The 27,876-nt window shown below is 42.9% G+C and overlaps 1 protein-coding gene and 1 long non-coding RNA gene across 35 annotated transcripts in view; one reads left to right on the forward strand and one right to left on the reverse strand.

Annotated features, from left to right (window-relative positions):
• Nucleotides 1–1,883: 1,883 nt before the first annotated feature.
• LOC129144024 (uncharacterized) lies at nt 1,884–26,463 on the reverse strand. Its single transcript, XR_008548094.2, has 3 exons — nt 26,391–26,463; nt 20,675–20,751; nt 1,884–1,972 (listed from the first exon to the last, which is right to left on the reverse strand). It is a non-coding gene; the product is annotated as an uncharacterized LOC129144024 (long non-coding RNA).
• The window catches only part of ODF2L (outer dense fiber of sperm tails 2 like), a 117,779-nt gene continuing 116,071 nt past the window's right edge, over nt 26,169–27,876 (forward strand). For 12 of the 34 annotated variants that reach the window (XR_010153366.1, XR_010153379.1, XR_010153375.1 and 9 more), the window contains exon 1: nt 26,169–26,492. The gene's annotated coding sequence lies outside the window, so the exon portion shown is untranslated. Of the gene's footprint in view, nt 26,581–27,876 lie in introns of all 34 variants that reach the window. The other 22 variants (XM_063799943.1, XM_063799948.1, XM_063799955.1 and 19 more) reach the window with 11 other exon arrangements.

Here is a 27,876-nt window from a genome sequence, read left to right on the forward strand (position 1 = left end):
TGGGCAGTGTGATGTCACTCTTCTTCCCACCAAGGTTGGAGTCTTCTGAACTTGGGCTTTGATATTGCACTGCAATGTTGACAGATGTTGAGGGAATTTTTTTCCCCTTGCTGTCTTGCTTGAATCCTATTCTCATGCTTCTTCTCACCTGCTTTTCCTTCAAATTCCAGCTGTGTCCTGGAAGCCTGGCCTGAGCTCCATAACTAAGTCAAATTCCCTTCTTTCATGCTTCCATAGCATCAGATAACTCACCTTTGCAGTATGATCATGGTAACAATGTCACATTTATATTGTATAATTGATTATCAGCTTCCTGCTGTATGAGGGAAGGGATGGAGTCTGTTTTCATTCAGTACTTCCCCAGCACCTATCTCAGTAAACTCTCTGTTGAATGACTGAATGAATGGAGTCAGGAGAAGTAAATAAAACAAGATAGTGAAGGAACCCTGGGTTATAGTGTAAAAATCCTTTCCCCCACCCTTGTTTTCTAGAAGGCATCTCTTCTGTTCTAGAGCAGTTTCCCTCTTGCTCCCGCTTGACAGGCAGTGCTTGAGTATGGTGCTCTCCTTGAAGAATGAGATGGTGCTGGTCATTACGTGGCTGCCCAAGGGTCTTACCCTAAAGTTCAAAGGGTCAGCTTGGCTGCCCAAGGGTCTTACCCTAAAGTTCAAAGGGTCAGCTTAGCTGCCTTTTATCCCAAACTGAATTCCCAGCCCTAGTTTTTTTCTGCTTGTTCACTGTGTCTTCAGAGTAGAAGGCCAGAGGTGTGGCAGCTCCAAAGGCTCTGTCTGTAAATGTGACTCATTGAGCAGAACAATGCACTTCATTTCAAATATCCCTGGCAGTTTATTTTCTTATGCCAACCTCTTGTGATTTTAAGAATAAAAATATTCCCATCGATAAACCAATATGCTCAAAAACTAAACTCGTAAGCACACTGCAAGAGCGGCTTTTTGCTAACACTCAGGGAAGTTTTTCATGACACTTGTATAGGTTGTTTGCTATGGGAGGGAGTGATTGAGGACTGATATTCAGCACTCTCTCCACTTGTTTTTATCATTACGATGGTTCCCTTGGGATGTGAGGGTGGAAAATATTGGCTAGAGAGTGCATGCAACTTTATAAAGAACAGCTACAAATGAACAATTTTGTCCAGCTTCACTTGGGTTGAAACCTGAACAAGCTCACTCAGGCTTTGCTTAGCCCGGGTTGAGAGTCTAGGCATGATATCTACTCTTATCTATCTGCTTTTTTTTAAAACTTATAATTCAGAGCCCTTTTTGTTATCAGCAACCAGGCCTGGGACCGGGCCAGCTGAAGGTCTCTTTTTACTGCCTTCTTCTTTCATCAGGCTGACCTTACAGCAGACAAAACTGAAAAGGTGGAGAAAATGAAATTGAGTAAAGGAATTAGAAATTATACTGAGCACAGCATCTTTCTGTGAAGTGTGACTTTGTCAATAAAGTGAACTTTTTATCCTTTCATTAAACAAAAATTAACTGGTCATTGCCATAGATTTTAGATTTTATAATATCTGAGAAAGAAAATACACCTAAAGGAAAAGAAAGGAGGAATACAGTTTTTAAGTGTTTATTTCAATGTTATATAAACTCTAGGAATCTGCTTTGCTTTTATTCTGCTTTCAAGAAAATAAGAGTTATTCAATTTCAGTAACTGAAGAATCTAAAGCACATCTTTGTTCATTGTCTGACTCTGCAGTTCAACCTGGCCCCAGAAGGGCCTGTCTATTTTTTTCATGGAGTCAGCTGGTATAGACCCACAGTCTAAGTGAATAAAACATCCAATTGGTGTCAGAGAAGTCAGGAGATTTGACATTTTGGGGAAATCAAAGAAAATTTTGGATTAGTTCCTCTCAGGCTTTGGTTTCAACAATCCCATTTAGAAGAGGAAAGTGTAGTACACTGTACGGTTGGGCTGCACAGCTCATGGGCCACGTTAGTTTATGTAATCCCTGTGAAATAAATCAGAAAAGAAGTGAGACAAATTGTCAAGATTAAGAATTTAAACAAAACACAGAGTTTGCCAAGGGCCCAGATGGTACATTTCCTACCTCCTTTATCCAATTTCCTTCAAATTTAGACTCATTTTCAAAGCAAAGGAACAAAGTGGATGGTCCAGATAGGGTCTGGGAAGCCATTTGTATTGTCAAATCACCACCATGTCAAAGCATGGAGATCAAGAGCAAAGGTGAAACACAATGAAACATAAACTCAGAATTGAGCATGTCAGGATAAGCCAGTTGGTTTCAGAGATAGCTGCTTGAGAACCTGATGGTGAAAAGATTCCAAAATTGAACAAAACAGAGACTGTCTCACATTGCAGAAGGAGGCACTGAGTTTGGATATTGTAAAGACACTCTCGGCAATAAAGGCTTATGGGCACCGGTCATTATTCAAACAATCTCTCATGTTTGTATGGTGCTTTGCACTTTTCAAAGCCCTTCTTAATCATACTGTATCTCATGAGTCACAGGAACTTATAAATTCGCTTCTGTGGAAATTAAAGAATAGTAAGAGTAGTTATCTTTTTAAAGGACCATTTAGGTGAGATCTGTCTTGGACACAAGGTTAAGATTTAGCTCACAGGTTCTCTAAAATTTATTCCATGCATATCAGTAGAGTGTACTGTGGAATGTAAAGAATGGGAGATACTGGTTTTATTCACTTGCTATAGGATCCAAGTCACATCACCTAAACTCTTGCAGCTTGGTTTTGTCACCTTCAAAATAAGGGGGTTGATCTACTTAATGGTAGTATTTTTCCTCACTTTCCTCATTCAATTCACTTTGGCAATAACTCAACAGATTATCCTGTGTGCACACAAACACACCGAAACCCTCCAAAATTTGCCAAAATGAATGAAAAACAAGAAATACTTTTAATGATAACCCAATTAAAAATGGGAGAAAGTGTATGGAACATTTATCATTTGCAAAACAGCCTCAAACTTGCCTTTTGTAAAAGACTGTTATATCTAGTATATACCAGAGAGTATATAGCATCATGTGGATATAAGATATTATCATTACTACTGTTACTTTTAAGAGGAAAAAAAAAAGAGAAAGCAGAAGTGTAGGAAATTTATTAAAGAGATGAAAAATAACCAGGGAGACTCAGAACAGTACACAGAAGTAGAAGAAGAAGATTTCGACTCTGTTCTTCCCTAGTTTCCCCTTGATTGCTTCCTGCTCTGACAGTGGCCTCCATATGTTTCTGAGACCCCAGGGATTTGCCAGATTCTCCTCTTGCTCGCAACCCCACTGGGAAGGGGTAGCGGGTATTTTTTGTTCTCCTTCCTCTACTTCTGCAGCTTCTAATACTCCATTTCACATTACCTGCCCTGTGAAGAACAGAAAGCAACTATAACCAGTTTTTCAACTGGCAACTGGGGGATTAGGGCTCCCCCTTCTGTTCTTGGGGTGCAGGTATCTGGGGCTATGAATCTCTAAATAAATTCTCAGCAACAGAATGGGCCTGCACAGACCTCCCTTCCAAAATGTACCAAAAGCTGTCCAGAACAGTGTTTTTCAAGTTTTATTATACCCAAGAATCACCTATTCAAATGCAGATTCTGACTCAGTGGGTCAAGATGAGACCAATATTCTACATGTCTATTAAGCTTCCACTATGCTCCTTACATTTCCAATACAAATGTAAATTAATTTGTGACTGATGCAGCCTTTGTTTTATTTTATAGTTACCACTAAAATATAAATTGTGAATTAACAGGGAATTATTAATTTCAGCCAATCAATGACATCTTTAATAAGTGAGGATTGCCCATAAAGAACAAATAAATCATTATGATAAACATTAATAACTTACACTAAACTCAACCTAATATATGAAATATATATTGGAAATGTATTTATGTGGCTGGGGCCACTGGTCCTTGGGCCATACTTGAAGTAACCTCTGGGTCAGGAAACTCCTGGGAAATGTCTAGGGATTTACTTCGTGTTTATAGCCTTTACACCAGAAAGAGGTAGCCTTTATAGTCTTTAAACACATTTTTACCTTCTATGGAAACGGCCTGTGTATTCTTCAGAACTCAGGAGAAAAACATTGCGTTAGTTATGGTGACACCATTGTTTAAATATTCTTTGTAAAGAAACAACTGCAAAGAACTGTGTGGGTTTTTTTTGTTTTGTTTTATTTTGTTTTTAAAAACAAACAAACAAACAAACCCACTGATCTGTAGGTTTTGGAATCCTAAAATTCACAATCACTTCTCTATTATTAAAACCCTGCCCTGCCCCTCTCCGCCTCCAGTTCAATCCATCTATTTTCTTATTGATCATATGTGAGGCATGATAAGATTTTTTTAATGGGCACTTTTTAAAAAATTTCTTATGCTTCCTCAGTGATCTGCAACACATAGTCTCTAACAAGTGATTTTCAATGATTGCCTTACTCAGCAGGGGACTGCTCCCTTAACTTACTCTCTCTTTTTGCACACTCCTTCATTCATTCATTCAAAAGTAAAATTCTGTCAATTATATCTCAATAAAGCTGTTAAAAACAAAACTGTGTTCCTACTAGATGCCAGGCACTTTTCTACGTGCTAGATATGAATGAACAAAACCAACCAAATCCCTGTCGTGATGGAATTTGCATGCCAGAGAAGGGAGAGAGACAACAAAGCAATATAATGTAATATCTAGTGGCCATATAAGAAATCAGATAAGGTGGGGAGGCAATGAGAGGGTGGAAGTTGGGGTTTCCTATTTTGTGTTAGGTGGTATGAGGAAGGCCTCACAGATAAGATTATCAGGAGTGAGGGGAGGAATCACACAACTACCCTAGAGTAAAACAGAGCAGGTAGAAGGGCAAGAGGCTGAGACTGGCTGGTGCTGCAGTGGAGTGGGCACAGGACAGCAGAGTGAGAGAGGAGGTGAAATCTCTGGCTCTGGAGAGGCTAAAGCATCCAGGTGGCCTCTGGTGCACGGATTATGCAAAGCTTGCAACTTTATGTAAAGGATGGGAGTTTACTCTGTAAAATGGGGACTTAGTGGTAAATTTGGCAGAGTGATATAGTATGACCTTCAGACGTTCTTTTTGTAAGGACCACTCTGGCTGCTGAGTTGAAAGTCGATGGGAGGAGGCCGCAGGTGGAGTGGGGGCCAGTTGGAGGGTGTAACTGTAATGCGAGTGAGGAATGGAGACAAAGCTCAGACAACAGGTTGGGTTGTCTTCTTCGTCCAGCTTTCCTGGAATTTCCTTTCCTCTCCCTATTAAATATTGTTGCTGTGTGGGTGAAATAAGAGCCCTTCAGCTTATAGGCTTATTAAGAGGAAGGATCATACTTCTTTGGCTGCCCAAATGGCCTTAACATAATGCTGACTGACAAGAGGTGAGATAAAATGAGAAACAACAACAAAAATAATCTGAGACCTGTAGTCATTGGTAGTCAAATGACAAAAATGTAGTTCAAGTTTAAGCTTATAAGGCTGTGGTTCTTAATGCCTCATCCATAAATGCTCCATAAATGGCAGCTGATTCTACAGTAATTATTAATTAGTATAATTATCAGTACTGTCAGCTGGAGTTCTCTTGCTCCCCAGAGAAGTAGGTATAATTGGCTTTTACCTCTGTCAATTTCATGGCCCGTGGAAGATCAAGCCCCTCCTAAATTTCTGCAACTATGCTGGATGCTTGATTTCTCAAAACTCCTGCTTCCCAGATCCACACCTGCTGCTTCTGTGTTTCACTACATTGTCTTAAATGTAGTATTTGGAATTTCTCCAAGAACCATGTGTATACTGTGTTTGCAGCAATTTAGACTTTACTAAAGAGTTCTTAGGGAAACTGGAGAGGTATTTATATCACAGAAAAAAATAAAACTTAAGCAGTCAGTGAAAATGGCAACATTCTTGTAAGGGAAATAGCTGCACTTTAGTCAAGAGCAGGCCGAGGTGGCCTTCTGGGGAGCAGCATGACTCAGTGGGTTTGGAGCACAGGGCACAACCCTGTACATTATGTAACCACGTGACACAAGGTGCATTAGGTGATCACCCATGTGAGCTCGTGCTTGGCTCGGAGCCATTATTGTCTGTAAAAGGTATAATTACCTTGCTAACGCTGTATATACAGCTTGCTCGCATCCAGAGAGAGAGAGTAAAGCCATGTCAAAACTGTCTATGATTCCTCGATGTTTTTCCAGCTAACTACCACTTGCCCACCGACTCCCCTCAGACCTCAGTTAGAATCTGACAATTGGCATCATGAACAGGATCCTGAGGAGAGTGAGCCTTTGGTCCCCCACTGATTCCAGGTTGGCCATGTGGCTGCAACATGGGTTGTGGTACCCCTTGGTGGCTGTTCTGCTTGGATTTGTTCTGGTGGAAACCTGGGCGGCAGTAGTTGGGTCCCCCATGAGCATGGAGAGGGTGCTGAAGCAGCTGGAAGCACAGACCACCAAGGAGCGAGCCTTTGCTGGCAGAGTTGGATGGGCATTTTTGACTGCACTACAAGAAGTACACACCCAGTCCCTGAGGGATGCAATGCAGATAAGGACCCTCCAGATGCAGGCAGCACACCTGGAGGCCTGGCTACACAGCCCAGAAAAAGAGTTAGAAGCTGCCATGAATGGGGACCTCCAGGTGTAGGCAGGGTGCCTGAAGTCCTGGCTACAGAGCTTGGAAAAGGAATTAGAAGCTGCTGTGGGCCAGGCGGGGTGGCTCACACCTGTAATCCCAGCACTTTGGGAGGGCAAGGCGGGTGGATAACTGAGGTCAGGAGTTTGAGACCAGCCTGGCCAACATGGTGAAATCCCCTCTCTACTAAAAATGCAAAAATTAGCTGGGCGTGGTGGTGCTCCCCTGTAATCCCAGCTACTTGGGCCATTGAGGTAGGAGAATTGCTTGAACCTGGGAGGTGCAGGGTGCAGTGAGCTGAGATCACGCCACTACACTCCAGCTTGAGTGACAGAGTGAGACCCCATCTCAAAAAAATAAAATTAAATTTAAAAAGCTGCTGTGAATGCAGGCCTGGGTCTGTTGTCTCAGCCAGAGACCCCCACTTGGTCAGATACCGAGGAGGAAGAACCCCTGTTGTGGGCTCACCCAGTGGCCCATCAGAAGGTAGAACATGAGCAGCCATTGGGGCCCCAAGGATAGGCTCAGAGACCCACCACTGTAATGCAACATACTTCAAATACTGCCTATACCCCAACTGAGTTGTGAGAGTTAGGCAAGCAGTGCCGTCAGCATCCAGGGGAACCTCTGCTCATCTGGATGCTTCATTTATGGGATGAGGGAGCAGACAGTATCACCTCTTCTGCCTCTGAGATGGAAAAGATGGCCTCTATCACGACTCACCTCTCCCTCCATCAGCGGTTGCAGGTTAGCTGGTGGCTGACACAAGGGCAAGGTGACCACACCTTGATTGAGTGGCTATGGGCAGCCATACGGACGGTGTGGAACGACACCAGTGAAATACTTGAAACCATGAGTAAATGGCAGTTGTATGCCAATTTGGTGCAAGTCAGCTGGGAGATAGGTATGCAGCAGGCTATGTGTATTAGGGTTCTCTTGGACAAAACTAATAGGAGATACATACATATACATACATACATATATATATGTATATATATGAGAGTTTATTAAGTAGTAAACTCTGTCTGCAAGCTGAGGAGCAAGGAGAGCCAGTTCAGGTCTCAAAATTGAAGAATGTGGAGTCCAATATTCTAGGGCAAGAGGCGTCCAGCATGGGAGAAAGATGTAGGCTGGGAGGCCAGGCCTGTTTTCTCCTTTTTACGTTTTTCTGCCTGCTTTATATTCGCTGGCAACTGATTAGATTGTGCCCACCAGATTAAGGGTGGGTCTGCCTTTCCCAGCCCCCTGACTCAAATGTTAATCTCTTTTGGCAACACCCTCACAGACACACCCAGGATCAATATTTTGTATCCTTCAATTGAAGCGAATTGACACTCAGTATTAGCCATCACACTATGTTTGACCTGAATACCCGGGGGCCAGATGATGAACATTTCACCTCCCATATGAGGGATCTCGTGTTGGGTTCTGTGCTCCCGAGTGCCTTTGGCTTCCTAGCTGCTGTCCTTACCCCATACGTAGGATGCTGCATACATGAAGTGACTCCTGCTGTGGCAGCTCTTGGAGAAGCAGAAGGCCATTGGTGGGACCAAGGGCTCCACACAGTAAAGAAGGGGAAGACGTCTTGCCCATAGGGTCCCCACCATGGGAGAAAAGGGGGCCATAATGAGTGACATGCTCACAGATGTAGATAGATTTGATTTTGGCCAGGATTGGATGAGAGAAAATTGATAAGCAGCCCAGTGAAGTACTCTTAACTTTGTGAAGATAGTTGTCTTCAGAGTAGCAATTCCAGAAAATGCCCAAGGGGGAGAAGGACGTTGCTGCGCCACCTGGTGCCACCCTGTCCCACCTGGGTACTTTAGCTCAAAGACTACTTGCTTCAGCCAGGTGGAAATGTGGAGCCTTTTCTGTTTGATTAGGGAACTGGCTGAGGTCCCCAGCTTGCAGGGACACTAGATAACTGGAGGCCACGTATGGAATTAGCAATCCACTGCTCCCCCACTAATGTACAGCGGGTGCTGGCGCTGGCGGATACTGGCACAGATTGCAGCCTTGTTTATGGGAACCTGGATAAGTTTCCAGGCAAACCTGCTTACATTGACAGTTATGGTGGCTGATCAATGAAAGTGAAGCCTGTATCGTACCTTGGCATGGGCTGTTTGGCTCTCCGCTTATATATTGTGTATGTGTCTCCCATACCGGAATACATTCTGGGGGTGGACATTTTACAGGGCCTGGTGTTACAAACCACGGCAAGGTAATTCAGACTCCGAGTGCATGTGGTGAAGCCAGTGCTGCATGGACATATGCATCGCCAGCCTCAGGTCCTGCCACAACCCCAATGGGTTACTTCCATTCATCAATACCATTTGCCGGGTGGGCATACAGAGATGACTGAGACAATTAAAAAGCTGGAGGAGGTGCAGATAGTGTGTGGCACCTACAACCCCTACAATTCTCCAGTGTGACCGATAGAAAGCCTGATGAAACTTGGTGGATGATGGTGAACTATCGGGAACTAAACTAAGAAACATCCCCTTTGCATGCAGCTGTACCATCAATAATGGATTTGATGGACCATTTGATGACAGAACTGGGACAGTACCACTATGTAGTGAACTCGGCCAATACATTTTTCTCCACAGACATCAATCCAGAAAGCTAGGAACGGTTCGCCTTCATGTGGGACGGGGGACAATGAACTTTTACAGTGTTGCCACAGGGCTATGTGCATAGCCCCACCAAATGTCACGGTCTAGTTGCCACAGATTTAGCTGCTTGGCAATGTACAGAAGGGGCCCACCTATTTCATTATGTTGATGATATTATGTTAACCTCTGATTCTCTTGCTGATTTAGAAGTGGCAGTGCCCCTCTTGCAGCAACATTTGGCAGCATGCAGTTGGGCTGTCAATGAATCCAGGGTCCAAGGGCCTAGATTATCTGCCAAATTATTAGGAGTTATCTGGTCGGGTGAGACAAAGGCCATCCCAGAGGTTATCATTGATAAGATTCAGGCATATCTCCACCCCACCAAGGTGAAGCACCTGCAAACTTTTGTGGGCCTCCTGGGATATTGGTGGGCATTTGTGCCCAATTTAGCTCAAAGTGATAAAACCATTGCATTGATTAACAAAGAAGGGAGCTACCTGGGATTGGGATGATGTGGCTGAGACTGCCTTCCTGCCAGCCAAGCAGGCTATTCAGCCAGCAGAAGCCCTACAGGTAGTTGACCAGGGGTACCCATTTGAGCTGGATGTGCATGTGACCACAGATGGTTTCAGCTGGGACCTGTGGCAGCACAAGGAGTGCTTGAGAATGCTATCAGGCTTCTGATCTCTATGGAAGGGAGCTGAGCTCTGGTATTCCTTGATAGAGAAACAGCTAGCAGCTGTATATGCCACCCTTCAGGCTTGTGAGAGTGTGACAGGATCGGCTGCAGTCATTGTGTGAATGACTTACCCAGTAGCAGGATGGGTGCATCATGGGTAATGACCCCCTGGACTGGGACAGCACAGACATCCACCTTGGCAAAGTGGGGCGCCTACTTGGAGCAGTGGAGTATGCTGAGTACAAGCCCCTTAGCAGTAGAGTTGCAAGAGGTCTTGGGACCTGTAGTCTTAATGCAAGATAAGGTCCGAGGCACCCCTAGACTCTCAGCCTTCATTTAAGGAAGGGCGTCGCCCCCACTCCCGATGTGGCATGGTACACAGATGGGTCTAGCTGAGGTGCCACTGTTGCCTGGACCGCTGTTGCAGTCCAACCTAGTACTGACACGATATGGTTTGAAACTGGGTATGAACAAAGTAGCCAATGGGCTGAATACAGAGCACTATGGATGGTGATCACCAAGGAAGTGAAACCTATGGTAATCTGTATGGATATTTGGGTGATCTATCAAGGTTTAACCTTGTGGTTAACTACAAGGAAAATACATAAGTGGTCTTTGGCTACCCCCAGCAATGATGAGGCAGATGTCTTGGCTAAGGTCTGATGGTTAGAGTCGGCACCTACATGAGATGTGGCCATGTGGCTACACCAGAAACTGGGACATGCGGGGGTAAACTGATGCAACAGGTCAATATAGATTGGGATCTGTCCCTGCCCATGCAAGATATTTGGGAGGCTTGTCAGAAATGCCCAGCATGTGCTCAGACATACCCTAATCAGAGGCAGCTGCCCAGTGTTACACAACAGTAATGATAGGGCAAGTGCCCTTGACCAGGTGGCAAGTAGACTACATCAGGCCACTACGGAAGCTGCTAGGGTATACACATGTGCTAATGGCTGTGGACGTGGCCACAGGCCTTTTGTTCCCCTACCGTTGCAGGGTGGTCAACCAACAGAACACCATTCAGGCCCTGTAACACTTATGTGCCCTGTGTGGTTACCCTCTGGCCATTGAGAGTGATAGGGGAACACATTTCACTGGACAACAGGTACAAAAATGGGCACAACGAATGGGCATAAAGTGGGGACTCCATGTGCCATACAACTCACAAGCTGTGGGTATGATTGAGGGATATAACAGGCTCCTGAAGAATGGGTTATGCTTGCATGTCACACCCCCATCTTTGCAGGGCTGGAGTTCCAGGCTGGACATGGTGCTCCAAACCTTGAATGAATGACCACCAAAAGGTGGCCCAGCCCCAGTGGAGGCTTTGTTACACTGGGCCACTGTCCCATTCAGTTGCAGATACATACCAGGGATGACCTCCTCTGACCAGATATGGGGACTTATGGTAACCTGTTGTTGCCTGCCCCAACACCCTTGAAGGCAGGAGAACAGAAAACCTGGCTGTGTCTGTGGACCCTCCAAGTCCCCCACTGCTGGTGGCTGGCCATCATAGCTCCCTGGGGGGAGGGCCTGCAGTGTGACTTGCATGTCGCTCCTTGGGTGTTTGATGCATGGCCCCCATGGTTGGCTGTTCATGGTGGGGCGGTCGGGGAAGGAGCTCTCCTCCGGGGGACATATGTACTGTCTGTGTGGCCTATTATGAGCTCCCCTGTGACTGTGGCACTGATACAGGACTCAAAGAAACCATGGGGAGCTGAGAAGGTGTAGTACCATTGCCCAGGGCAAAAGTCCTTGGGGGCTGCATTGTTATCCAGGGATGAAAGGTTAGCTTGTATTTTGCCTGAGGGATGTGACTTACCCCCGTTAGTACTTGTGCTTGCTCTGTCACTTCGACATAGGTTAACATGCTCCAACTGTATTGTGGACCTATGCTGAGGTGACCAATGTTTTCAACTGTTGGGTCTGCACCACCCTTCCAGCAGCAGCTGCGGATAGCTTGCCTTGGCACATGCATCCCACATCTGCAGAGAACTGGACATAGTTGGAGACTTGGGGTCCCATAGCTGACACTTGGAACGCAAAGTGGCAAGCTCTGGACAAAGGATGCTGCAAGACCCATGGTGCACCCACCCCCTGGCTGGCCTGTAGCATTTATGACAGGTGGGGCTGGCTAGTGGGGGAACATGTAGTACCCCTGGCCCAGGCACTGCAACATTGGGGTAACACCACTGTGGGTTGGGTACCCGTCACGGCCTGTGCAAACATAACATGTGTCACCACACCAAAGGTAGGATGGAACAAGCGGCCCCACCAAGGTCAGGCCCAATGGACTTTTTGCCCCTGAGACTTTATGGGTCTGTGGGGACACAGGGTGGCCTTACCTACCAGATGACTGGATTGGATGTTGTACCTGGGGGTGGCCTTATGTACCTGCCTCTGTTCTCTCCATGTTGCCCAGATGTCTGCGTAACTGGGAGGTGCTACGCTCTTTGTTTTCGCAAATGCGACGAGCCCCCTGGTGGTTCTACCCCTTGGCAATGACTATCCCTGGAGTGGGTGTCATAACTATAGAAGCACAAGTTACTGCTCTTGTAGAGCACAACACTTGGGCTCTGAATTACACCCAAGCGGCCCTCCTCCTGTTAATGGATGAGGTTGATCAGATCAGAAAGGTGGTGTGGCAAAACAGAATGGCCTTAGGCATAATAACTGCTGCCCAAGGAGGCACCTGTGTCCTTTTAGGAACACAGCATTGTACCTTTATCCCTGACAATCAGCAGAACTTAACAGCAGCCCTGTAAGGGGTCTCATGAGAGATTAAGGCAGTTGAGAGCCTTACTGATGACCCCCTGCAGAGATGGTGGCATTCCCCAGGCTCTGGCCTGTGCTGGGCCCTAACAGTCATAAGTAGCATAGCTGGGATCCTAGTAGTGAGCTGTTGCTGTCTGTATTGTTGTTGTGGAATATGGATTCAGGTCTCCACCCTATGGTCACGTATCCCTGCCTGGAGGAGGCCCTCAGCCTAGGGGGTGGAGTGTAAGCGATATGGCTGCACTTTAGTCAGGAGTAGGCTGAAGTGGCCTTCTGGTGCAGCATGAGTCAGTGGGTTTGGAGTGCAGGCACACAACCCCACACATTATGTAACCATGCCACATGAGGCGCATTAGGCCTCAGAGCCACTATTGTCTGAAAAAGGTTTAATTACCCTGCTAACGCTGTACATATGGTTCACTCATGCCCAGAGAGAGAGTAAAGCCATGTCGAAACTGCCTATGATTCCTCGAATGTTTTTCTAGCTACCTGCCACTCACCCACTGACTCCCCTCGGACCTCAGTTAGAACCTGACAATTCTTTATTTATTTTTTAATTTATTATTGAGATAAGGTCTGGTTCTGTTGCCCAGGCTGGAGTACAGGGGTGACATCTCAGCTCACTGCAACCTCCACCTCCCAGGCTCAAGCCATCCTTTCACCTCAGCCTCCTGAGTAGCTGGAACTACAGGTGCACACCACCATGCCTGGCTAATTTTTGTATTTTTTGTAGTGACAGGGTTTTGCCATGTCGCCCAGGCTGGTCTCGAACTCGTGAGCTCAAGCAATCCACTCACTCCAGCCTCCCAAAGTGCTGGGATTACAGGCGTGAGCCACCACACACCTGGCTGGCAACATTCTTTAAATAATTTTCCACAAATGTGGATCTTCCTTGGCTCCCAATTTGCCTCAGCCTCTTTCTATCTTGAGGGATCTTCATCTCTCATCTCTCTTCCTCACTTTGAAAAGTAAAACCATCCAACTAGCCATCAACAAAACAAGCCTTTCCTGGCGTCATACAGAGCCCATGACTTACTCCTCTGAATCCTAAGCACCACTCACTCAAAACCCAGGCAAGACAGGAGAAGTAGAAGAGCTCCCCTCCACCCCAGACATTTACCGACTGCTCTCCCCAAAAGGGATTCTTCAATAAGAGCTTGCAAAGACTATTCTGGCAAAGGCACTCATCTTCCTGGGGCCTTCAAAAGGGACTAGAGTTCACCTCTATATATTCTTTTCTGAATTCAAAGTCAGAGTATTTTCTCCTCTAACATTCTTTTTCTTGTGACATGTCAGCTCTATTTTCTAAAGTTGCCATTTTCCCTTTAACTAGCTGGGCATAGCCAAGGTCTCAGAGTAAGGTCTCAGGGCTCTTCCCATATCCCACCATGCCTAGCATTCTAACTTGTTCCCAGTTTTCTTGAATAATCTCCTGTTTTGATTATTCCAAGAGTCTGGCTATGGCTTGCTTGAAAATTCTAATGAAGGTCCTGTGTAAACTAAGACCACTTTGATCTCATTCCTCACCAGTTCTTTTAGTGTCTCTCATATGAGTACTTTCTCCTCTGCCTTTTTCTATACTCCCCACGAAGGCTAGGGAACAACTTTTTTTTTTTTTTTGGAGACGAAGTCTTGCTCTTGTTCCCCAGGCTGGAGTGCGATGGCACGATCTCGGCTCACTGCAACCTCCACCTCCCAGGTTCAAGCGATTCCCCTGCCTCAGCCTCCTGAGTAGCTGGGATTACAGGCACCTGCCACCATGCCCAGCTAATTTTTGTATTTTTAGCAAAGATGGGGTTTCACCATGTTTGGCCAGGCTGGTCTCGAACTCCTGACCTCAGGTGATCAGCCCACCTCAGCCTCCCAAAGTGCTGGGATTACAGGCATGAGCCACCGCGCCCGGCTGGGAACAACGTTAAAAAAAAATCAGTATTTATCTTTCACAATGTATCTGTTTTTAATTTTTTCTCTATTAGAAAGTAATGGGATATTTTTGAGTAGAGATTTTTTACAGTCTGATAACTAGGAAAAAGGAAAATGAATCAGTTTTTTGATGTAATTTTATAATTGGTTACTAAAAATGCAATAATTTCCAAAACAAAAAGCGTACAATATGTAGTACATTTTATTCAAGATCAAATATTCATATTACAAAAATATTGAGTCTTTTAAAAACAATGGTTATGAGTAAGTGACACATTTTCGAAAAGAAACCTTTCAAGAAGCATATTATCTTTTTAAAGAATAAAAGAGTAAATTTTTTAGTGTCATAACTTATCCTAAATGTTACTACATCACACACATGCTTTATCTCCATTTGAATGACTTATCATAATCTAGATTATAGCAATGAGTCACACATTGTAGATTACTTACAAAGAAGGGAATAAAGCCAAAAGAATAAAATTCCAGAGTATAAGAATATATCAAAATTTCCTGCCACTTCTGTTTTCCATTATATGAACTTTTATTGGCCTTCACCTGCTAATCCTGTGTTATCACAATCATGTGGAAGCAGTGGATAAATGGTTAAATGATTGGGCTTTGAAGTTAGTCTGCCTGGATTGAAATCCCAGCTCTGCTTCTTACTAGCTGTGTGGCCTTAGCTAAGTTATTAAACATCTCTATGCCTCAGTTGCTACATCTGTAAAATTGGTGTAATAATTAAGTGGGACATAGAGTGATTAAAACTATGACTAGGCCAGAGTAAGAGTTTTATAGATATTAATCTCAATTAATTTATTGCCAGTCTCCCATGTGTGTGGCCTCTGCTTAGGTTTTGTTAATGCCTACCCAATCACCATTCTCCTTCCTTCTTTCTTGCTGGCAGAACCTGTCTTCCATGACAGAGGTCAAATGTCCGATGCTCATTTTTCCAAACCTCCCTTATACTGTGACCTGACAATAGGATATGCTAGCAGGAGGGAGGTGCAAGAGAAGGAGGTGGTGGTTTTGGGATCATTTATAAAAAAGATTTTTCTCCCTGAAAAGAGAAGTCTGGAAAACCCCCATTCTTCTTTCCTATCATGGCGTCAGAAGCTGAGGGAGGCTCTGTGACTGTCAGGTAAAAGGTGTGAGGGCAGTCTTTTTGCTTTTTGCAAAGGGTAGCAGAGCTGAAAGGTAGAAAGAGCTGGCGTCCCCGATGACACTGGTAACTGCTGAGCCAACCCAAGAGCATCTAACTCCAGACTTCACTGTGAGAAGTCACGAAAGCCCCTATTCTTTAAGCCACTTTAACAGTTGGGTATCCTGTTACTACCAGCTGAAGCTGATAACGATTGATAAAGGCACTTCAGAAAATAGCATTGACGTTTCTAAAAAGTGTCAATCAATGTTTGGAAACATGTACATAAAGTGGTTTAATCTGTAAACTATGTAACATTTTGATGAACAAATTAATTTTATTTTCAGCCCTTCTTTTCCAAATAAAAGGATCATGTTTAGCTTAATAAGCTAGCGGGGGAAAGACCTATTGAAAAATATCCATCCAAAGTAGACAAGCCTATGTTAAAAAGGAAAAAGGGAAAAAGCAAAGTAATTGTTAAGGTTATTTAAGCTTTTCTTAAAGTGTGTGCTAGACCATACATGTGTTAACGATGGCAATTTCATATTTGTATCCCTGCATTATTAAGCTTCTGTCTCCAAAGGACCACTTTCTGTCTTCCTATAAATGTTTTTCTTTGTAGTTGGCACCTAGGAGTCCATCATTTTCTGAGGGTTCTTTAAATAGTTCACTAGCTCTCAAATTAATTTCTGGTTATACGAGTGGATTTTCAAACAATACAAGAATAAAAAGTGTCCAATTTCTCTATGATCACACAGCATCTTTATGGCATCAGACTTAAGTTGCTTACATTACCTTACATTAAAAAAGCCCTTAATAACTAATGAAAGTCAAGTGATAATATAGTTTAAAAGGTAAATTTTATACTCAAGCATCATTTTCCTTTGGTCAGACAGAGAAACACTGACGTCCCAGAGGACAGAGTATTAAGCTTAAAATACAAGGTTAAACAGTGTTATTTTCTGAATAGCATTTAAAATAAACAGATTTAAAAGCTGGTTATGTAATATAATGCATTAAATGTTTAATACCTGACCTAATTTCATTGACTGTAGACATTGAACATATGCTGCAAGGTGGGCTAAGTTTGACAGTAATTATTTAACTGGTCAAACATCCCGGATTTTTTTCAGGTTATGGTAATTACTGGAATCATTTACAGTTAGAGGGAAAACTAGATTCACATATACTGTTACTATCCTTTAAAAAAAGGCTCGTGTCTGAAGACTACAACTTACATGGAAAATATCTGGATGAAAAGAGATAAACATTCTTGATTGTGCGTCATGTACTTTGCACCTTAAAACAATCATTGCCAATACCTACCACTTATAGAGCACATATGATTTATCAGCAATAAGGCAATGTATTCTACGAATATGGCTTTAATTATCACAACAATCCTATCAGATGGGTAGAATTATTCCTTAGTTTTTTTTAATAGAGAAGCCTCAGAGAAGTAAAGCAATTTTCCCAAGGCTTCTTGGTGGAAAACATGAATACAGGTCGGTCTCATTCCAGAGCCCTTGTTACTAATTACTGTGTAATTGTAACAACCCATTTCACCCTCACCCCAGGCCCACACTTAGCCCTACCTCCACAGGTTTAGTTAGTGTAGTGCTGGGGTAGTTAGTGCCTTTCTGGATGGTTTCTGGTAAGAACCTCCTTTCAAGGTTCAAGGTAGCATGTTGTCCATTGCTATGGATTGAATGTTTGTATCCCCCACTCCCCAAAATTCATATGTTCAAACTATAATACTGAATGTGATGGTATTTAAGGATGGGTCTTTGGGAGGTGATTAGGTCATAGAAGTGGAGCCCTCAAGATGGGATTATTGCCCTTATAAGAAGAGACATGACAGTGGGGAGGGCATGGTCAGTAGCTGCAGCACTAGAAAGTTAGCGGAGCATGACCAAATAAAATTTCCTTTGGTCCTAGGAAATCAAGTCCTCAAAGCCACTCAGTCAAAGCGGGCACTTTTAGCAAAGAAGGAGCAGAGGAAAGGAAAAGGGCTCAGGTTTAAGTGACTGGAATTATTCCTATATGATTCTTGGCAGCATAAATGTGACAAGCTGCAACTCAGATGACTAGATGTAAAACTTTGTGCCTTGGAACAACCAGATAAACACTCCTCGGCCTTTGTTGTATGCATCCAAAGGATTAATGATGTGAGTTTGCTGGTGCAGAGAATCATCATAAGGCTTTGCCTGAAGACATTTTTCAGTGGTGTCTTTGTAGAAGTCACCCCCTCCCCACCCCTCCACCCTCAGCCTAGAAATGCTGCATATAGTGGAACATTACGTGACCTGGGGATTTTCAAATCTGAAGTCTTTTCAGGAACTCATCTTGAAATGTGGGCAAGCCAAGGTCAAAAGTAAGACCATTCCTTCTGGCAGACAACACAGTTATTGGGGAGCACCTGGGGAGGTTTGGCATTATTTGCTTAAAAGACGTCATTCACGAAATTGTCTTCCTGGGGAAGTATTTCCAAGAGATCTCATTGTTCTTGCACCCTTTCCACCTCCTTGTGGCCTGTCATGCTACCAAGAATAACATGGTGGGCTTCCTCAAGGGAATGGGCTCACCTGGCTATCAGAGTGAAGGCATGAATGAGCTCATCCACAGCTGAACTAGACCCAGAATACTTGAAAGCACAGTGTATTAGTGTATTGGAAGTATGTGCTTTTGCTTTTCAGAATTGATATCAAGTAACTTCAGAGAAGATTATCTCCTGCTCTATTGTGAAAAACTGGAAGGGAAGGGTCAGGGAAAAGACAGCAGGTTATGTTCATGGCAGGCACCTCTCGGCACAGTCCAGTTCTAAGGAAACATTTCCATGCTCTCCATATTGGCTGCCACATCCTCTGAAATCAGCACATGCCATGGAGGAAGGAGTCCTGCTTTGTCACATCTTCTATCCTGGGGTTTAATATTCATGAGTGAATAAGCATTTTGTACAAGACACCCTAAGACCCCTGCAGCAGTACATCAAGCCCAGGGGTATACTTGAATCTAGGAGTTCCTAAGGCCTTATTTTTAAAAGACTTGAAATACAATTAGGACGAACAGCACAAAAAGAACTGCTCAGTTGTCTCTGCTGTGCATCTGTGTTCCAACTTTTCAGTGGTGGCTCTCAGAGCTCTCAGACTTGGCTGACTCCAAGTATATCTGGTGGCTTTTATATTCTAGCCTGCAACTGGCTTAGCCTTTTTCTCTAAAAGCTCAGGATTTGAGAATGAAAGACCTCTTCAGCAGAAAAACATGCACACACTCAAAATTTTGCTTGCGGTTTTAGGGTATTTAGACCCTTCTCCTCAGGGACCTATGCACCTTATGTGAGGAAGTCCTGCTCTTATCAGGACTGGTCACCCAGGCCCTGATGTTGATCATTTCTGGTTCCATGTCCTGTGGAAGACCAAAGCTTACCAAGAGAGCTTTTTCTCTTTACGTGGCAGATTGTGTTGCCCCCTGTGCCTACTAGAACTCTGAGAAATGCCCACCATTTCTCTCCTGGGCTTCAGGATAGAATTTCCTGATTTCTCTGATGATCAGCACTCTCCTTAAAACCCACATCAGGCAGGAATGAACCATTTTCTTCATTTGGCCTGGATAAAGTTAGCAGTGTCTGGCTTTTTAGGCCCCAGGCAGGCAGCTTAATAAACCTTTCCCTTGCAAATTCTAGTCTCCGAAAGTATTGCCCTTTGTCCTGCTGGTAATAATGTAGGAAACTAGCAACAAGGCTTCTAGGGATTTCCTGAAAACAGTGGATCTGATACTGCTTGTGTTTTTCATCAGTGACCACCCCCAAGTGGACCCTCGCATTACTCCCTTCAATTAATTGCCTCAGCTTGCCATCTGAGCAATTGACAAGGATGTGCCAGGCCTAGGTTAAACTTTAAAACATGCTTATCCATTGTATTTCCTGATCCTTTCAGAACAGCTTTCTACATTTTGGTTTATGGGGCCCTCAAATATAGCTGGAAATTGAGTTAGAGGTATAAGAATGCCTTAAAATATGCCAGCTTATGAGGCCATCAATTAGGCTGGTTGGCTCCACAGTTAGCCTGCCAGGAATAGATACTATAGATGTTACTCTTACACTGTAAAACACTGTGAAATCAGATTACTTTTAAATGATGTATCACAAAGTCATGGAAAAAAGCAGTTGTGAGTATGGAATCCCAGGTCTTCTATCCCAGCTTGTTTTCACTCTGCCTGTAAAATGGGAGCTTATATCCTCCAGCCTGTCCGACTCACATGTTGGTTAAAAGGATTAAGCAAAATAATAGTTTGTAATTTATAATTCTATACAAAGCAAAGATATTATTTACAAAAGGAAGAGACATGAAAGAGCTTGCTTCCCTCCTCTCTCTACCATGTGGGAGTACGACAAGAAGGCATCCTTCTGCAAATCAAGAAGAGGGCCCTCACCAGGAACCAAATTGGCTGGCACCTTGATCTTAGTCTTCTCAAATTTCTGTTGTTTAAGCCACCCAGTCTATATTTTTGTTACAGCACTCCAAGCTAAGACATGCGCTGATACTCTATCTTGTAAAGCAAAGTTGTTCTGTTCCCCCAAGACTTTGCTCAATTCTTGTCTGACTTGCCCTGTGGACAACCATCTTTGTAGTAAATGGAGTCTACCCAATTTTAAGACTTATATAAAACTACAGTAATCAAGAGAATGTCATGTAGGCAAATGTTTTGATTATAAATTATTAGAATAGAATGGATTGTCCAGAAATAAACACACACACACGGTCTAATCATTTTCAGCAAAAGCACTAAATTGATTCAATGGGGAAGAGAAAGTATTTTAAATAAATGGTGGTACCAAATTGAGTATCTGTATAAAACAAAGTGAATTTTGACGCCTTACATCATTCCTAAAAAACTTAATTCAAGATAGGTCATATACTTACTTATAAAAGCTTCAAATAATAAAACTTCTAGAAGAAAACATGGCGACTTCACAAATGTGGAGTTGTGGTACATTAAACTATAAAAGAAAAATGCTGGTAAGTTAGATGTCTCAAATAAAAATTTTCTGCTCTTCAAAAGATACCATTAAGAAAATATACGAGAAATAGGAGGAAAGTATTAGTTACATATATCTGACAAATCGTTTTTCAGAATACATAAACAACTCCTGAAAATCAACAATAAAACAACAATCCAAAAAAATGGGTAAAAGACTTGAACAACACTTCATAAATGATGTACGGTCAATAACTGAAAGGTGCTAAACATCATTCGTTACCAAAAAAACCACAAATTGAAATCCATAATGAGCTGCCACCTCACACCCCCTAGAACAGTTAAAATAAAAAATACTGCTCTACTAAATGTTGGCAAGGATGTGAAGCAACAGGAAGCATCATACACTGCTGGTAAAGTTAAACATACTTATACCCTATAACCAGTAATTCCACTCCTAGCTAAGAAAAATGAAAGCATATGTTAATAAAATGCCTTTTAAAGAATGCTTATAGCAGCCTTATTCATTAATAACTAAAAGCTGCCAACAACCTAAATATCTGTCAACAGGAGCACTAATAAGCAAATTGTGGTATATTTACACAATGAAATACTACTATATAGTAGGCTGTTCTTACGTTGCTATAAAGAAATACCTGAGGCTGGGTAATTTATAAAGAAAAGAGGTTTAATTGGCTCATAGTTCTATAGGCTGTACAAGCATTGCACCAACATCTGCTGGGGTTCTGTGAGGCCTTCAAGAAGCTTATAATTATGGCTTACAAGAAGGTTAAGGGGAGCAACCACATCACATGATGAGAGCAGCAGCAAGAGTTGGGATTGGAGAGGTGCAACACACTTTTAAACAACAGCTCTCACATGAATTCAGACCAAAACTCACTTATCATCAAGGGGATGGTACTAAACCATTCATGAGGGATATGCCCCCATGATCTGACACTTCCAACACCAGACCCCACCTCCAACACTGGGGATTACATTTCAACGTGAGATTTAGAGAGGACAAACATGCAAACTATATCAACTACTCAGCCAAAAAAAAAAAACTACTAAAATATGCAACAACATGGATGAATCTCAATCTCAAAAAAAAAAGAACAAACTACTAAAATATGCAACAACATGGATGAATCTCAATCTCTCTCGCTATATATATATATATATTCATTCAAATATGCATGGGTCTGTATATATATGTATATACACATATATACATATATACACACCCATGCATATTTGAATGAAAGAAGTCAGACAAAAAGGAATATATATTGTGTGATTCCATTTATATGAACACCAAGAATAGGCAACATTAACCTCTAGTCATATAAATTAGAAAGTAATAGTCTCTCTGTGTGTGGGCTAGGGGAGGAGGGAGAGGCATGAGGGTAGTTTTGGTGAACTGACAAGTTACAGATACAAATAAACACTTTGGACTGACATAAATGTTCTAAATTTTGTTTTAGGTATTATTTTCATGAGTGTATATAATTATATAATTAGCAAAAGTCATACTCTGAACATTTAATACATATGTACTTTATTGAATATAAACTATACAACCATTTAAAAGTGGCCTATAATCCTCAGGAATTAAGTAGTCACTGAAGGCACACCTTTGTTGGGAATGGCAGGAATGAAGAATACAAAGATTGTGGGATGATTTTTCTATTTATGACTGTACTAGGATGCTTAAAGAAAAATGTGATAAGCTCAGAGGCCCAGAGAACTTCTATGATTACCTTAAAACTTTATTAATTGCAGGGATGACACATCCAAATCAAGTATTAATGCTGTGAAGAGCTAAATTATAAGGTAAGTTGAATAAACAGACTCCTCAGGTCTCTTATGTAAGAAATTAAGGCATTGATTGGGAAGGAGTTGGATCTTTAGAGTTGTGATAGAGAGGTTGGGTGAATTCGGATAGCTCTATTATCTTAATACGCAGACACTACAGAGCTTTTTGCTTTCTGAACTCCTCCCTTCCTGTCTATAGGGCTGGTCTTGTACTCCTTGAAAATTCTGAAGTAACTTAATCTGAGGAATTTACCTTGTGAATCAATTGAGAAGAACTGATTGTTCTCAAAACTCAACTGTTATCAGTTCTTTATACCTCTAGACTACATCACCTAGTAGAAATATAATGTGAGCCACATACGTAATTTAAAATCTTCTACTAGCTACTTTTAAAATAGTGAAAAAGAAATAGTTATGGTTAAATTTTGGTAATATATTTTATTTAACTCAACATAAACAAAATATCATTTCTGGTGACATTGGTGGTACAGTGGTAAGTATAGCTGCCTTCCAAAATATCATTTCAACATAATCAGTATGAAAATCAAGATATTTTATGTTCTTTTTCATATGCAAAATGTGTGTATTTTGCATTTACAACATGTCTCAATTCAGAATCATCACATTTCAAATGTTTGAAATAGCTATAGGTGGCTGGTGGCCTTTGTATTCTCCATATTGGACCAGGGTTTCTTAATGTCAGCACTGTTGACATTTTGTTGTGGAGGATGTCCCGTGCATTGCAGGATGTTTAACAGCATCTCTAGCCTCTACTCACCAGATGCCAGTAGGACACTTGCCCTTCCCCTTTGGCTGTGGCAAAAAAAATGTCAAGAACCACTGGTCTAGATCTAAAGTTAGATCCCAACATGTTCCAGGGTATAATAAAAGATCTGACCTGGGAGAAGGGTTTCATACCAAAAAAGCACAAGATTTTGCTTATTTATATTGGCAGAAGACTATAGAAAATGATAATGAATTCCAAGTGTGGCAGACCAGGGATGAAGGAATATTTTTGATGAGACCAAGATATTAATATGAATACATTTACCAGAGACCATAATTCACTGTGCTTGCTTTGAACATCTAGGAGTGGCTGTCAAGGTTTGCTCAGTTGGTTGATTGAAACTAAATAAAGTTGAGATGTTAGAAATCTCTTGATTTTAGAGGATTGAATTAAAAGACTTAGGGAAGGGGGTAACAAAGAGAGGTTGATTAATGAGTGCAGACATACAGTTAGATAGAAGAAATAAGACCCAGTGTTTGACAGATAAGTAGGGTGAAAATAGTTAACTATAATCTATTGTATATTTCAAAATAACTAGAAGAGAACAATTTGAATGTTCATAGCATAAAGATAAATATTTAAGGTGATGGATATCCTGACTATCTTGATTTGATCTTTACACATTACACATTCATATAAATGTATCCAATTATCACATGTACCCTGAAAATATGTACATCTAGTATGTATCAATTTTTAAAGAAGACTTAGGGAATAGTACTGTATGAATGGATTTATCATATGTTACCAGTCATCTCCTTTCAAAGGTGTTCTGAGAGGGCCAAAGGACCTTCTTTTCACTAAAGCATTGAGAAAATATAGGGAATGCCAGAATCCTTTAAAAGCTCTGTAGCTGCTATTCTATAAGCCTGGGGATAAAGATGCTGCCATTGCATGAAATCCCTAATTCCCTAATGGAAATAGTAAGATCCCAAAGTGATAGAGGCCAAGTGATACCACTGAGCCATCAGAGATGAGATATCTGTTGTTACCATGATACCAGCAGGGCGTATCATATTGTTTGGCTAAGGGGGAATCTTTAGGAGTTGATAATCACTGCCCCTATAATTGAAATGGATAGTCTGCTAAGATTCTACTTAATTTGTACAGCAAAAAATTTACCAGAACTAATGAAGAGACCTGAATGTCATAACCTTAAAGGAGATTTACAGCATCTTGACATTGGCTTTTTGACTCATGGCTATTATAATAGGAAGACAAAGTGGAAGCCTTTGGAACTGCCCTTATCTACTAAAAGATTAAACCAAAGGCAATACCACAGTCCTAGGGGAATTCCAGTGATTAGTGGCACTATTAAAGAGTGCAAAGATGTAAAGGTGGTGATTCTCCATCACACTTTCATTTAACCTTCTGTTTGTCCTCTGCAAACAGGTTATCTAAAATGTTGCTTTTTAATTTTGAAGTATTATTTGTATTCAAGTATCTTTATTCTATTTCATTGCCTATTTTTACATTCTAGTCCCTATTTGTTGCCATGAAGGTAGAAATCACAATTTCTACCCAACACTGTAGTGTTGCATCCTGCACACAAACGTACTTTAGTGAGCTCATATGTTTATGTTTATGTATCATCTGTGGCTTTTCTTGGTAAGACAATGGCAGAGTTAAATAGTATCACAGAGACCATATGACCTGCAAAACCTATTAATAAAATACTATCTGGCTGTATGAGCACATTTTCATACTGCTATAAAGAATTGCCTGAGACTGGGTAATTTATAAAGGAAAGGGGTTTAATTGACTCACAGTTCAGCGTCGCTGGGGAGGCCTCAGGAAACTTACAATCATGACGGAAGGTGAAGGGGAAGCAGGACACCTTCTTCGTTAAGGAGAAGTGCCCAGTGGAGGGGGAAGAGCCCCTTACAAAACCATCAGATAGCTTGAGAACTCACTAGCATGGGGGCAAACGGCCCCCATGATTCAATTATCTTCACCTGGTCTCTCTCTTGACATGTGGGGATTATGGAACTGCCCCCATGATTCAATTACCTTCACCTGGTTTCTCTCTTGACACGTGGGGATTATGGAGATTACAATTCAAGATGGGATGTGGTCGGGGACTCAGAGCCTAACCATATCACTGGCCCTTTACTAAAAAATTTACTAATTCTGTCTCCCGCTTTAAATTATGAAAGGGACAATTACAGTACTGGTGGAAAAACATTGCTGGAGTGCTTTAGTGAAACCAATTATTTAGGTAGCAGCATGCCACGGTTACGACTTAGTTGACAGTTACTGTACTTGTGAACTTCATAGGTTGGTGTACGATTCTTAACATGAATATTAAGTAGAGGCATTGAATGAAGATATTTTTCCGATTAAAATCTTGCTTTGCTTCTTCAGGACTTTATAAACCAGCTGGCTGTGGCACAGATACGAAAGACTTTGAGACCCTGAAGGCACCTTGCAGAACATCCTCAGGCTTCCTCATTTAACAGGAAAAAACCTGAGGCCCAGGGAGGCATCTCAGCTAAAACTACTACCATACATTTAAAAGAAGGTTTCTTCCGGTCGCAGTTGCCTTCACGTTTTCAAATCTTCTCTTTAAAAAGCAAAAGCAGGGCACAACCAGGCCAAGCGCCAGAAAACTCGGAATTGGCTTTATTTCCTTTTTTTCTAGTTGGGCTCGGTTATGATTTTCGGTAACGTACACAAGTGCTGTCCTTGTCCATAAACAAACGCTTAAAAAAAAAAGTTTACCCGAGAAACAAGGATAGACACGAAGCTGCCCTCCCTGTCCCGTTCCTCACCCTCTCCAATAGCTACAGGCGCTGCCCGCCGTCCCTAACCCGGACCAATCGGCAGCCTGCTGCAGGCCTGACGGGAGGGGCGGGGCCGCCGTTGCCAGAGAAGCCACTAGCCGGTTACTAGCTGCGCTTTTGTTCCACTTGAGCGGGCACTCTTCCGCGGCAAGCAGGTCTAGGAATTCGCCTGCTTCCCACCTCGCGTCCCTTGCCTTCTTTCCTAGTCTACCCACTGTAGTGCCCCCTGCGTCCCGCTCCCTCCTAGCCGACTCAGAGCACAAGAGGGATTACCAGGGTTTCCATTGCAGCAGCCGTGGCGCCTCTGACCCTTTTTTAATATCGCGGCGACGGCGGGCTGACGTCACGACGACGTGCGGACGCAGCGGCGGGGGCGTAAGTACGCCTTTTGGGTTGGGGGCGACTTTGTGGGGAGCCTAGCTGCTGCTGGGCGTTTACCGCGGGAGCCCTTAGCGGTCTGGAGGTGAGGGCAGTGGTGGGTCCCTGAAGTAAAACGCCCTCGCGCCCACCCAGCCCCCTCCGCGCAAACCCTCCACCTCCCTCAGGCTGACTACCTGGCCTGGGAAAAGGGCGGCGAGACTCACTCTTAGGAAGGGTGTGGTCCCTGGGACATCAGGGCAAATGTTAGCGTGAGGTGGGCTTGTGCAGAACGAAGTCCTGACCGGGCCGTTCCTGGATATGGTTGCGTTTCTTTCCGAAATAGTGACCTCTTAATCATTGGGCTGGTTTTTAAGCGCCCATCATGGATATATCAGATTGTAGGAAGCCCTGGGGGCTTCGTAAGTGAGGTATATTACAGGAATCCTCAGGAAATAATTCCTTCTCCAGGATTCCTCTAGGTTCCAGCCCCTATAGGCGACCCTTGTAGTGCGGGATTGACCTAGGGTCGTAGAGAGTGCTAAAGGCCGACTTGTGTTCAGTCCCAGCTCTGCCACTGAACCCGCTGTGTGGCCTTGTCTAGGTCACTGAACCTTCCTGGATTCCTTACTGATAACTGTAAAATGGAGACAATAATCATCACTTTGGGGTGGTGGTAATACGAGATTAAGTAAACGCAGGGCCATTAAGGTGGCACCGAATGTAGGTGGTTAGTGAGTGGTGGTGCTTGTTGTTTACTGAGAATAACCATACTGGGGCTGCTGTTGGGGATAAAATCTATTTCGAAGACAGTTTCCTCATCACGCAACGCATAGTACGGTTTCAAGTGTTTTTGAATGAATGAGGTTCTTGGAGTTTTAAGTGCAACAGAGTTAAGGTTAAAGAAACAAACCGGGCCGGGCGCGGTGGCTCACGCCTGTAATTCCAGCACTTTGGGAGGCCGAGGCGGGCGGATCACGAGGTTAGGAGATCGAGACTATCCTGGCCAACACGGTGAAACCCCGTCTCTACTAAAACAAATACAAAAAATTATCCGGGCGTGGTGGCGGGCGCCTGTAGTCCCAGCTACTCGGGAGGCTGAGGCAGGAGAATGGCGTGAACCCGGGAGGCGGAGCTTGCCGTGAGCCGAGATCGCGCCACTGCACTCCAGCCTGGGCGACAGAGCGAGACTCTATCTCAAAAAAAAAAAAAAAAAAAAAGAAAAAGAAAAAGAAAAAAGAAGCAAACTGCAGAAAACCTGTCTGCTTTTGAAATTAGTTTGATATTCTGCTTATAGTAAGAATGTCATGATCATGTTTATGATCTGCTTTTTGCTTCTCTTTTTCATCTTCTTATTTCACAATGGATGTGTATTTATAGTGTAGTTTTTCTATCCCAAAAG

Source organism: Pan troglodytes, chromosome 1, assembly GCF_028858775.2.
Source record: "Pan troglodytes isolate AG18354 chromosome 1, NHGRI_mPanTro3-v2.0_pri, whole genome shotgun sequence".
Classification (NCBI taxonomy): domain Eukaryota; kingdom Metazoa; phylum Chordata; class Mammalia; order Primates; family Hominidae; genus Pan; species Pan troglodytes.